Consider the following 13,687-nt stretch of genomic DNA (forward strand, 5'->3'; position numbering starts at 1 on the left):
GTGTGCAACTTTAACCGTTGTATGACTGAACCGTGCTTTATTTAGCCTCCCCCTCCATGATGATCATTTATGATTTCCCCATTTATTTTGCTATGACAAACATTTTTTTAGCCTTTTGCTCCTATCCTACAGAGGTGGCATTTACAGTGGTTAGTGCCCAGTCCTTGGTCTCCTCATCTGTAAAACAGTAATGTGACCGGGTCATTGTGCGGACTGCGTGAGTTGTTTATAGAGCATTTAACTCGGTTCCCTGTTAACCTGCCTGCGGCTTAACATCACAGGTAACTTCTGTTGGTGTGAACACTTACTACATACTAGACAACAAAGAGCGTGTGTTAGCATGGGAGCCAGACTACTCGTGCTTGAATCCCGTCCACACGCTCCACGTGGTCTTGAATAAGCCTTGGTCTTTTCTGTTCAATCTTCTCATCTGTAAAGTGGGGGTATTGATGGTACCTGCTTCATTGTGTTGCAGTGAGAATTAAACAAGCGAATGTAAGGACAGCTTCTAGAAGCTTTGGGCAGCAGCAGCAGCAGCATCCCCACACGCTATCTTTTAGATGAGATGATGCTATTTAGATAAGATGATCCTATTTTACCAAAGTGGAAACTGAAGTAACAGGAGACCCAGGATTTGAACTCAGATACACCTCACTCTCAAGCCTGGGCCCGCTCCCTTACATCAGCGCTAAATAATTCTCCCCACCTGCCCCTTCTTTCAGGGCTGCAGAATATTTCAGCTTCCCCGTTGCCTGATCGTCTATATTATTTGGGCTCCAAACGGCAGCCTGGGGCCTCTGCTTCAGTTTTATTTTTTTATTGGAGATGAGATGGATCCCCTTGCTGTGGCAATTAGGGTTGAAAATATTTTTCTTGAGCACTGGGGCTTGAATTTCTGCCTGTGTAACTGCTGTAAATTGATCTTCCCTCTCCTTACATTCGTCACTATTTGGAATTGCTCCTTTTGGAAAGGGTCTGTGAGAAATAAACTGATAGATGGCAGATGGATAGATGATAGATGATAGGTAGGTAGGCAGGTAGATAGATAAATAGATAGACAGACAGACAGACAGACAGACAAGCAATTCAGTTGGCACTGGCCAAGGTTTAAGCTCCACTCACTGGCTACTTAATCTGATTACTTGTGGGTCAGGCATCCGGGAACTTCCTGCAGAAGTTTCTGGGCGAATGCTGGTGTGTTGTTAGGCCGGGGCTTGCGGTGGTGCATCGTGGGAAGCGAGCTCTGGGGGCTGGACAGGTCGAAGCAGCCCCGATCGCTGAGCGGTTGAAAGCAGACCGTTTCCAGCACAGTTGAAAGTAAAGGAAAAGGCTTATGCTGCAAAAGTGGGAGTGCTGGCGATGCCAATAAACACCACTGCCTGCTTTCAGGAGAGCTCTCAGCCCGGCTCTCTGTGCAGAGCGTTTCAATAAAATGTTTGTTTAAACAGCAGCTAGGCTGGGCCCTGGCGGGTTTATTTACTGGTCATGAGCTGCTCGAAGGAGAAGATGGGGAGCAATAAGTTGAGAAGCTTCAAATTAAAAGTTAGAAATTTTGCCATTGAACATGGAGAAACGGATGTGAGGAAATTTCTAAAACCCCAAGGTAAATTAAGCATAAAAGTGTTAAGAAAATGGATCCTTTTAATCCAAATTCTACTTATAAGCAACCATTTCCAAAGCTTGGCAGCCACTGATCTCTGCGCGGACCACTCTTTGCAGCCACACCTTTGCCTCCCTGACCCTACCGACGTCTGTCCTGCTTCGGAAGCATCGGGGACATGTGGGTGCCACGCCCTCCCAGGCAGGGGAGGGAGGCACAACTCTCTTAATGTCCTCAACCTGGAAGTGGCATATGCTTCTCCCGCTCAGAGTCTGTGGGTCGGAACTAGTCACGTGTTTCCATTCGAACTGCAGAGAAAGCCGGGAAATGTAGGGGAGACCCTGGGATATTTGTGGAGGATTAACAATCTCTGCTATATCCCCAAGACTAGGTGGAGTGTTTTTCCTATGTGTTTTCAAATGATCAAATCACAGAACTTCTCTCTCTCTTTTTTTTGGTAATTGCTTGTTTACTAGTCCACCCGGGTCCCAAACCTGTAAGCTCATTGAGAGAAAGGACTAGAACTCATTCCCCATTAGCATCTCTTGCACCTAATCCAACACAGTACATGGTGGGGGTTCACTAAATAGCTATTGAATATGTGCAAAAGAGAAGGAATAAATGACCCCTCCAGGAATATAGCCATTAAAAAAATTATGTCAAAAGTTGTGTAATGGCTTTTATGTAGCTCCCTCACCTAGGAGAGTGAATGCTTCACCTGTGGATCAGATAGCCTTTAATCTCCCAGATGTCAGTCTGGTCCTCTGATCTGAGAATGCTCAGACGGGAGCATTTGAAATCTCTCCTCCCTTAAATTTATACACGTGGTGGATTTAATCCTAGGTTCTATGGAAAGCTTCATGACTTTATTCTAGCTTGCCTATTCATCGTAACTTGGTTTATGGTTTCCTATGATGCAGACACAAGTTAGGGAGAATGAACTCATGACTTTTTTCTCCCACACATGGCCAATATTTTTTAAAAATGTTATTATTTATGTAAAAATAATATATGCTTTCAGGGCATGTATTAGTTAGTGTGATGTTAGCTGCTGCAACAAGACAAATTCATAAATATTGATGGCTCCTTAAAAACTTTCTAGTTTACGTAGAAGTCCAGAGTGTGTTCTCAGTGGGCCGGTCGCCTTCCATGTGGTGAACTAGGGGTATGGCCTCCTTTTATTTGTGTTCTTCCTTCCTGTAGGGCCTCTGGATCCTCTACTACTTTGGTTTTCTTTTTTATCAAATGTTATTTTTTAAAAGTACTTTTCAGTTATAGTTGATGTACAATATTATGTTAGTTTCAGGTGTGCAACATAGTGGTTAGACATATACCTTATGAAGTGTGACCCTGCTAAGCCCAGTACCCACCTCATGATGGTTTCCATTTCATTAGTGAGAACTAGTTTCAAGGCATGCTTGAGAAATGCAGTCATGACTGGCCGGCCCCTCAACAGCAACAAATGTCCCAGGGACATGGCCTGGTTGCCTCTGGAACATCCATTTGTCACAACAGAAAGCACTTCGACTTCCTTGGTGGATTCACCATCTACCATTCTCAGCCATGTGATTTAGATGGAGTTCACTCTATTTCTTGCCATAGTGGGTGGGCTGTGCTCCATGTAAACCAGTTAGCAAATCACACGCCATGGGCCCCAGTGATAGGTTAGGGATGGGAGCATCATGTAATTCAGACCAATGCGAAAAGTGAGTCAAGTGACCCTCTTTTATTTTGTGTGTGAGTCTGTGAGGTCTGGAACAGCTTCTGATATTGTCATTTTGCTATCACAAGAGAGCCATTCTGGAGCTGCGTGTGTGTGTGTGTGTGTGTTTAAAGCAGATTGGGAGGGAGGGTCAAGATCACTGATTAGAGCCAGAGGATAAAGCCAGTATTTGGCAACAGAGCCCTGAGGCAGATGAAAACCAGCTATTGAGGCTGGATTAGGCTTTTCCTGCTACTCACCCTATGTCTTGAACTTTGAGTTATGTTAGTTAATAAATAAATTCCCATTATAGTTAAGGAGGTTTGAGTTGGGTGCTTTATCACTTGTGATTGAAAACATACTAACCAATATGGAGTATTTTGTTTAAATAAAAATATAGAAAATGTTTGGCAAACTACAAATGTGGCCAGAGATAATTTTTGTTTCCACAGGAGACATTTTATTCGATTTTACATTGTTGAAATCATGCTGCATATTTCATTTAATCCTGCTTTTTCTCCCCTCTTAGCGTGACGACGTAAGCATCTCTCCCTGTCATTAAACACTTACTGTAAGCATTATTTAAAATGGTTTGCTCTATATTCTAGTTTATTACCTCTGATTAATTAATGGTTGGGCATTTAGGTGACTTTGAGTTTTTGTCTTTGACTTTTTCTTGTATACATTCCTAGAGGTGCCGCTGCTTGGTCAAAGGTAGGATCGCCGTGCAGAGCTTGCTGACATTTGCCAGGTTGCTTTCAGGAAAAGACAGGCCAATTATAATCCCTCCCGCAAGGGGCTAACATCACGGCTGCACCAGCCTCAACGTAGCCAGTACAGAATCTGAAACAGTGAGCCTTTGTTTTAATTTGCTTGATTGCCAATGACTTTGAAGGTGTTTTTTTTTAAACACATATCTCTTGATCTGGTGTTTAATACACTGCTGATCTTCGGATATTTGATGTGCTTTGGGGGTCAGCTTGTAGACATGGTCCTGAATATCATAGATTCATAGACTCATAGACTGGGTTTCTCAACCTCGGTACGAGTGATACACATACATGCATAGTTAGAGATCTCATTTCAGTCTAAATTGTATATATATATATATATATATATACACACACACACATATATATTTTATTGTCTATATATTACGATGTTTTGACCTCTTTAAAAACCTTGCTCTCTGACTAGGGAGAAACTACCCCTCCCAGGCCAGCCGATTCTTAGATACAGCAAAGGCCCCAGCTGGCCTTTAACATGCAAACTAACCAGTCCAGAGCCACACCCCGTCTCTCCAGCCCTCACACCCCAGAAACCATATTCCTCTGAGTGAATCATCCCAGGGCCAGGTACCAGGCCACCAAAGACCACCTGTAGCCCAAAGACCTGAAGGAATGATTCTAGCTAGCGGATCCCAAACTTTACCCCGCCTGACCTTGCTTTTCCCACGGAAACCACAGCAAAGGCCGTGACCTAAGAACTCCCCTCGCTACTGTCTTCTGCCTCCTCATATGTTCATCAAGTGACTCCCTGATGTTTTCCTGTGACTGTGTCTCTTATATGACGACGCCACTCTCTACCCGTGAGCATAACAAACGTTCTACCTGCATTTCCCGTCTCTCCCATGGCCGCCCCTGACTGGCCATCCTGTGAACGCAGTTTAAATAGTTTCAACAGCTCACTGTCTGTCTCTCCTACGGGAGCTCTGTTGAAATCTTGCCCTAATGCAACAGATTTAGAATCTATTTCAAAGACAGGCCGGAAGGTTTTGCTGATGGCCAGAATGAAGGGATATGGGAAAGCGGTTGATGGAGTGCGGGGAACTTGCAGCGATTCCCCCACATACCTTTCAATGTGAAAGAGGGACGTGGCGGCCCAAGGTAGGGCGCAGGTGGCTCACCTTGCACCCTTCTAAGTGATTTCATCACACCTTTGATATTTTCCTCCAGAAGAGGGGTCACTTGTTCAAACCCTATTTACCAGTCATTCCTTATAGGGCTGGGCTATTTCCCCCGGTCATGCTTCTTAGCATTTTAATTCTGCTGGAGCTGGGAGCAGAACTCCATGAGGTACAAGTGGGCATTTTCACTGCTATGGCTCCAGCCGCCAGACATCCCCGAAGGTTTTCATTCATTTCCCTTGTAGTCTGTCCCCTTCCCCTGCGCGAATAGAGTTGGGGATGGCGGGGTGGGCTTTGAGGCGTGTTCCTAGGGAAGGCCCAGGCTAGGGGAGGCTGGTGACTGTAAAGCAGAATTTCCAGATGGGTGGCAGGATCCCAGGTGATCGCCGCAGCCTTTTCAAAGGAGCCTGGCAGCTGCAGTATTGATCTCAGGGGAGAGGAATGTTCCTGGTGGAGGGCTCCTGGGGAGGTTGCTCAGCTAACCACAGATCCTCCTGGACATTTCTAGATGCCGTTGAAATCCCTGCAGCGTGTGGGCAAAGAGGCATCCTGGGAATGGAAAACTGGGGCAAATGTCCCCACTGCACCCAGGAAGGGTGGGGAGGTCTGCGGTTTTAGATTCTTCTGAGCAAGAGAGTGGCTTGAGGCTGCAGGCACCAGAGTTTAAAAAAAGAAGCTGGTTGGTTCACAGGCAGACAGCTCGTGACCCTCGCCCGCTTTTCCATCCTGAGCAGAGCGGAGGGTGGTTTCCCGGGGTCTCCCGGGCATTTCAAGGCTTTCCTTGAAAGTCCCAGAAGCAGGGAAGAGCCCTTCCCCACTGAAAAAGCTGTAAAGGCTCATTGTAAAAAATTCACACAGTACAGTTATAAATATAAAGAGGAGAGAGGAAAACTTTCTGACTACCCAGAGATAATCGCTGTTAACATTTTTTTCTTTTAAATATATTTTTTTTTTTATTGATTTTAGAGAGAGAGGAAAAGAGAGAGAGAGAAAAACATCGATGAGCGAGAACATTGATTGGCTACCTCCTGCATGCTCCCCACTGGGGATCGGGCCTACAACCTGGACATGTGCCCTGACTGGGAATCGAACCGGTGACCTCTTAGTGCATGGATCGATGCTCAACCACTGAGCCACACCAGCCGGACTCACTGTTAACATTTTGTAACATTTTGATAAAAATTCCTCTGGACCTTCCTTCCTTCCTTCCTTCCTTCCTTCCTTCCTTCCTTCCTTCCTTCCTTCCTTCCTTCCTTCCTTCCTTCCCTTCCCTTCCCTTCCCTTCCATTCCCTTCTCTCCCTTCACTTCTCTCCCTTCCCTCCCTTCCCCTTCCCCTTCCCCTTCCCCTTCCCCTTCCCCTTCCCCTTCCCCTCCCTCCCTCCCTCCCTCCCTCCCTCTCTTTCTTTCTTTCTTTCCTTCCTTCCTTCCTTCCTTCCTTCCTTCCTTCCTTCCTTCCTTCCTTCCTTCCTTCCTTCCTTCCTTCCTTCCTTCCTTCCTTCCTTCCTTCCTTCTTCTTTCTTTCTTTCTTTCTTTCTTTCTTTCTTTCTTTCTTTCTTCTTTCTTTCTTTCATCTTCACCCGAGGACATTTTTCCATTTTTTGCTCAGATAGAGTGGGAGGGAGAGAGAGGAAAAGAGAGAGAAACATCAACGTGAAAGGGACACATCAAGTGGCTGCCACCGCACGACCAAGCAGGGCCGGGGACAAACTGCAACCGAGGTACACGCCCTTAGTGGGAACCGAACCTGGGTTCCTCTGAACTGCAGGCTGATGCTCCAACTGCTGAGCCAAATCGGCCAGGGCTCTTTCTTTCTTTCAATCCTCACCCAGACTCACCCAAGGATAGTCCTCCATTTATCGTCAGATAGAGTGGGAGGGAGGTGGAGAGAGAGAGAGAGAAACATCCATGTGAGAGAGACACATCAATTAGTTGCCTCCTGCATGACCCCAACCAAGACTGGGGACCAAACGGCAACTGAGGTACCTGCCCTTGACTGGAATTGAATCCCCAACTCTGCAGTCTGTGGGCCGACGCTCTAACCGCTGAGCCAAACTGGCCAGGGTTCCTCTGGCTATTTCTAAACATACATTTGCATTCTCTCGTCTCTCTCTCTTTCTCTCTCTCACACACACTTCTATGCAAATGAGATCACATCTTGCTTGTTCTCTTATTCTGTAACCTGCTTTTTTACTCAACATTATACCTTGGCCCTCTTTCTAGGTCAACACATTTAGAAATATCTCCTCAGTTTTAGTGGCTGCTTAAAATTCCACTGTACGGTAAAAATGTTCAATATTTAACCAGCTCCCTATTGGTGGACATTTAGGTTGATTTCGATGTTTATTGTCGAGAGTGTTGCTCTGAAAAATCCCCGTGGTTACATCTTGATCCACATGTATAATTTATTGCTCATTTAGACATCTCTCTTTTTCTCTCTCTTTAAAGTACTGTACATAATAGTCTTTTGGGATTTGAGATGAGAAAATAATGTGGCATTTTCTGAGACTTCTGAATCCCCTAAGCGAGTTCTCAGCATGGAAATGAAACAGAGGAACCAGGGCCAACTCGGTACTGCCCAGACTCCCCGGATGATAAGCACGGCTGTGGGGTGTGGAGGCGGGCAGGGAAACACCTGCTAAAAGTCCCCGTTCCTGGACAGTCTGTGACCTACTGTGTCAGTCTCCTTGGGGGCTAAAAGGGGCACCAGGCAGAGATGGTGACCCGGGAGCAGAGAGAAGCAGGAGGAAGCAGTGGCCACTCATAGAAATTGTTGGCTGTATACTTGAGGTTTGGAGCCAGTTAAATCTGGGAGGGGCAGGGGGAGCCAGGAAATTACGATGCGGAGAAATTAAGTGTTAGATACAAGGACAAGATGTATTGGTAGCACTGAAAGTGCTCACTAGCATTTGGAGGTCTGGGAAGGCTTCTTGGAGGAAGTCCACTCCTAGTAAGTACTCTAAGGTGTGTTGGAAATGGCCAGTTGATGGAGATACGGAAAAGGGGCTCAGGGAGAGCATCCTGGGAAGAGGGGCAAAGCTGTTATAAGAGACAGGTAAAGAGAAAGATGTGGTCCTTGCTCACAGTGAGCCCCAAGTCTAGACAAACAAAGGTAAGTTCAAACCACAGTGGGGTTGTGGCCCACACCGGGGAAGCGCTTGGGATCTAATAAAACTCATTGAACCCTCACATTCTCCTGAAGGGCATTTCTCCCTCCTGCCTTGTGGATCCAAACTTTTCCCGTAAACTCAGCAAACAACGTACTGGTGTTGGCTTCAGTGCCCAACATCACTGTCATCAAGGGTCTTCGTTTTCATGTGGCCAAGACAGCAAGTGAAGGGAGGGATTCACCAGAGAGTGGGCAGAACCCGAGCATGGAAACAAAGCCAGGTTTACTGCCCAGGAACTGGGACATGGAGATTACTCCTGGGCTTCAGTGAGAAATTATGAGAAGGAAACTGAGAAAAGGTCATTTTAAGAAACCGCAGTCCTGGCTGGTGTGGCTCGGTTGAGCATTTTCCCATGCACTGAGAGGTCGCCGGTTCGATTCCTGGTCAGGACACATGCCCACATTGGGGGCTTGATCCCCAGTAGGCGAGTGCAGGAGGCAGCCAGTTGCTGCTTCTCTCTCTCGCTCTCTCTCCCCCCTTCTTTTCTCTCTAAAATCAATTTAAAAACATATTTAAAAGAAAGAAAGAAACTGCAGTGCTCCCAAGAGTTGGTTTGACATGAGCTCTATCACCTAAAGGTTCTGGGACTTCAAACATTCCCTCTTCAGACTGTGGTGGTCCCTGGAATTTCTACTTCTAGCTGTTCTTGGAGGGAAGACACGGATGTGAATGATGACTTATGTATTGCAGCATGGGGAGGGCCATGCTTCTCCGAGTGTGGTTCATGAACCATGTGCTTGAGAACCATCTGGAAGCTTCTGGAAGGCTTGCAGCCTGCACGGACATGGTGGGGGTAGCCATACATCAACAGGACCACAGCCGGCTACAGATCTAATGGCTAAACAATTATGCTAATGAAGCTACCATCTCCTATGGTCTCACTCAACTGCTTACTCCCCCTCCCTTCCTGTTGATGGTCCTGTGGTTCTGCCTCAGCAAAGCTTTCATATTAGTCTCCGCCCTTCCAGACAGCTCTTCCTCCAGCCACTGGCTTTTTCAGACGCTGTCATCTGCCAGAGGAATGATCATTACAGCTCCTAACTACTCTCCTGCCGTCTGTTTCTAGATTCTCTGCATTCTTTAACTGGCCAGCAGAATTCTTTAATTGTCTCTTTTAGAGCCCCTCTCTGGCTTTCATGAAATCTAACTGTCTCTCCTTTTGTCTCCTGGTTCCCATCTTTCACTTTAAAAAAAAAAAAATCACAAATACCTTTATGAGATAAGAAAATTTTTTTTTTTAAATCCTCACTGGAGATTATTTTTCCATTGGTTTTCAGCTAGAGTGGGAGGGAAGGAGAGAGAGAGAGAGACATTGATTGGTTGCCTCCCACACAACCCTGACCAGGGCTGGAACCGCAACCAAGGTGCGTGCCCTTGACTGGAATCGAACCCACAACTCTTTGGTCTGCGGGCCGATGCTCTAACCACTGAGCAAAACCGGCCAGAGCAAGATAAGAGTTTTTAAAGACCAGACTCCACTTGTAGATTCTAGGGGCAATTAGGTAAGCAATAATGAATAGTAAAACACTGGCAAATTTTTATTATTATTACTTTTTTTTATTTTTAATCCTCACCAAGGACATGTTTTTTTAAATTAATTTTGGAGAGAGAGAAAACCCCAACATTGATGTGAGGCATACACATTGTTTGGCTGCCTCCTGTACACACCCTGACTGAGGATCGAGCCCTGAATCTAGGTGTGTGCCCCGCCCAGGAACTGAATCTGAAACCTTTGGTGTACAGGATGATGCTCCAAGCAACTGAGCCACCCGGCCACTGCTTAATTATTCTTTATAGCTCAATATTAACTCATATTAATATGGACGCCAATGTCCATTTGAGGTTTCTTTTCACGCACCTTCTCTGTGTGCAGCACCAGGACAATTTCTGTAGCGAGATAGGTTCGGCAGTTCTCGCTCAAAGGAGCTTGTCATCCTTGGTAACTTTTTCTGGGACTTAATTCTGTCTTCTGAGTCAGTAACAGCTCATCATGGATTTTCTAGTGATTGAAAATGTCCAACTTGGGTGCCTGAAACCACCTCACTCTTGCCATTTTCTTTCTAGTGATTCTTATGTTCCTTCTCTATAACTGCTGTAACTAAGCAAGAAAGGCATTTGAGAAACCCTTTCTGATGAGGTGCAAAGGACACTGAATTTTCAATGGGGTCAGCCAGTCCTCATTTTCATTATTTTTTTCCTTACCCGAGGACATTTTTTGCATTTATCTTCAGATAGAGGGGGAAGGAGAGAGGGAGGAAGAGAGAGAGAGAAACATCGATGTGAGAGAGACACATGGAGTGGTTGCCACCCACACGACCCCAACTGGGGCCAGGGACAAACTGCAACCAAGGTACATGCCCTTAGGGGGAACCGAACCCCGGCCTCTCTGTTCCGCAGGCTGACGCTCTAACTGCTGAGCCAAACTGTCCAGGGCCTTTGGCTTTGTTTTAGAGTAATAAGGTAAACTTGATTTTTTTGTTCTAATAAGGCAACCTTAAAATTATGTTCTGTTGAGGTTTGTTGAGGCATGGTATTGAGAGAGTAATAGAAAAATCAGAGGGTCAGGATTCTGACTCTGCTTTTTATGTGTTTTATGACCTTGGGCCATGAGTTTGATTGCAAAAGACTCAAGGTTCTGACCTGTAGAAATGGGAGAATGGTCATAAATGAGGGACATGGAATAGATTTCAACTCATGCCATGGCTGATGGTGCCTGGAGCTGTGCGTTGAGAACGTGGAGGCTGAACACCATGATCAGTCAGTGATGTCGGTCATGGATGCAGGAATGGGCAAAGCATTTCCCGCCCTTTCTACATGACCTTCAAGCTGCTCCTGTAGGCTGTAAAAACTGATGCTTCTGGTCTTACAAAAGAATGAACCACTCAAGTGTCCTGTTAAATGGTCTCTAATGTTTACTAATTTAAACTTAAACTTCCATCCTGATTCAACCATCACAGTTTGGAGGAGCAAACTGTAATGTAGATGATCTTTGCCATTGGTGTTCCTGGTTTATCTGTCTGTACTCTTATTGGCATCTTTTGAAACTTGACCATTTGGTGCCAGAGATGCTGGCCTCACTCTTTCCCCTTAATTTTAGTTATTTAGAAGTAATCATTAAAAAAAAAAATCCTCACTGGAAGACATGCTTCCATTGATTTTTTTTTTTAATAGAAATGAGAAGAAAGAAGCATTGATGTGAGAGAGAAACATCAATGGGCTGCCTCCTGTATGTGCCCTGACCGGGAATGGAACTTGCATCCTAGGCATGTGCCCTGGACTGGGAATCGAACCTGCAACCTGCCATTGCATGGGACGACGCTCTAACCACTGAGCCACACCAACCAGGGCCAGAAGCAATCATTCTTAATATACGAATCACAGCGATGTTTCTTCCAGGTCTTTGTGAGCTCGTAGGGACCTGAGAACTTGTGGTGACAGAGGTCAAGTGAAATGTGAAGGAGAAAACCACACCATTCTAAGTGACACACGGCGTTAGATTAAAGCTTCACTATGAGCAGAGGGCAGTGGAAGCAGGGGTCCTCAGAGATCACTGAGCCTCTCAAGGCTTTGAGACCCTGGGAGGTGAAGTCATTCTCCCAGGATCCCACAGCTACACAAGGGGCAGAGCTGGGGCTCCTGACAGCTAGGGGAGAGGCTCTTTCTTCTGCGCCATGCAGCATCTTCCATTCGGCTGCCACACTTCTGAGCTTTGTCGTAAACATGGACTGAAAACATGGCTATATTGTTTTATTTCTTAACTAAAAAATGGGTAAACATATACACAATGGAATACTATGCAGCTGTAAGAAAGAAAGATCTCTTATCCTTTGAGACGACATGGAGGGACCTGGAGAGTATTATGCTAAGCAAAGTAAGCCCATCAGAGAAAGACAAGTATCACATGATCTGACTTATTTGTGGAATATAATGAACAAAATAAGCTGATGAACAAAATAGACCCAGAGACATAGAAGTAGGGTTCAGACTGACAAACTTCACAGGAGGGTGTGGGAGAGGGAGGAAGAGATAAACCAAAGGACTTATATGCATATAAGCATAACCAATGGGCACAGATAACAATGCTGGGGTGAGGGGGGCAGGAACGGGAGGGGTGAGTCAATGGGGGAAAAAGGAGAAACATCTGTAACAATAATAAATAAATTTAAAAAATGGGTAAAAGTACCCATGTGAGAGATTAGCAGGAAGTTTAATATCTATGTTAGGGGCTCCATCATTACCCCTCCATGAATTGGCCAAGAAAATTGGGAACTTACACAGTTTAAGGGAGACAGCAGGCAGAACCTGAAGCCACAGCAGTGTGCTACTGCCATTACCTCCCACTGTCACACGGTGGCACTGTGGAGCACCAACCTGCAGTCCGATGAACAGAGCTGGTCCTTGGGTAATTCAGGACTCCCTATGGTGCACATGAATGTTCTTCCTTAGATGATCTGTTGGTAGCAAATCTGGCTGAGGACATCACAACTTAATATTCAGGACATTTGGTCTCTAACACAGCTGCACTGCTAATGGGCAACACAAGTGATTTGGGCATCTGCCTCTTACACACTTGGGACCACTCCTTCTCCCTAGGGACCCATACAACAAGGGTGAGGCAGTGTTTCCCTTTAAAACTCTCACAACCAAAGGACATTCATATCTTTCTTTCTCCAACAATAGACCTCGGTCACCTCTAGACAGTGGTTCTTAACAGGGGGTGATTTGCCCCCAGGAGATATTTGGCCGGATGCCCAGACCAGAAACAGAAGGTGGTTTACTCAGAACCATCTGTGTGTGTCTGAACTTTGGGTGCCCCCGTCCTGTAGAATTAATCGTAGGACCTAAGGTGGGGCAGGTGACCTCAAATGTCTACCAGGGTCGGTGGGTGAAGCAAATGACAAGGTAGGTGGAGGGGGAGCCACAGAGAACCTCTGAGTGCCCGCCCACCCATCCGTGGCTACTATGTGAGGAGGTGAGCCCAGGGGGCAAACCTAATTTTTTTCAACAAAAGCCATACAGTTCTATTTTCACTCGAAACAGCTCCCCTTTAAAATATTGACAACTAGTTAAAACTTTTTAGACACGTGTAAGGAAAAAAAGAGGAAAAGAGGGTTTCCTGAGACCTTGTCCATGTGCTGAGCTGCAGAGGACGTCCATCTCCTTCGGGAAGTCCGTGGCAGCTGCCGCCGAGTGTCTGTCTGTCCCCCCCAATCCATACACCATGCTGAGACAGCCAGCGGTTAGTCAGGAGGGAAGAGCGGTGTGAGGGCACCGATGTTTGACCAAAATATTGACTTTATTTATCAAACAC

This window comes from Molossus molossus, unplaced genomic scaffold (assembly GCF_014108415.1).
Source record: "Molossus molossus isolate mMolMol1 unplaced genomic scaffold, mMolMol1.p scaffold_m16_p_3, whole genome shotgun sequence".
NCBI lineage: Eukaryota > Metazoa > Chordata > Mammalia > Chiroptera > Molossidae > Molossus > Molossus molossus.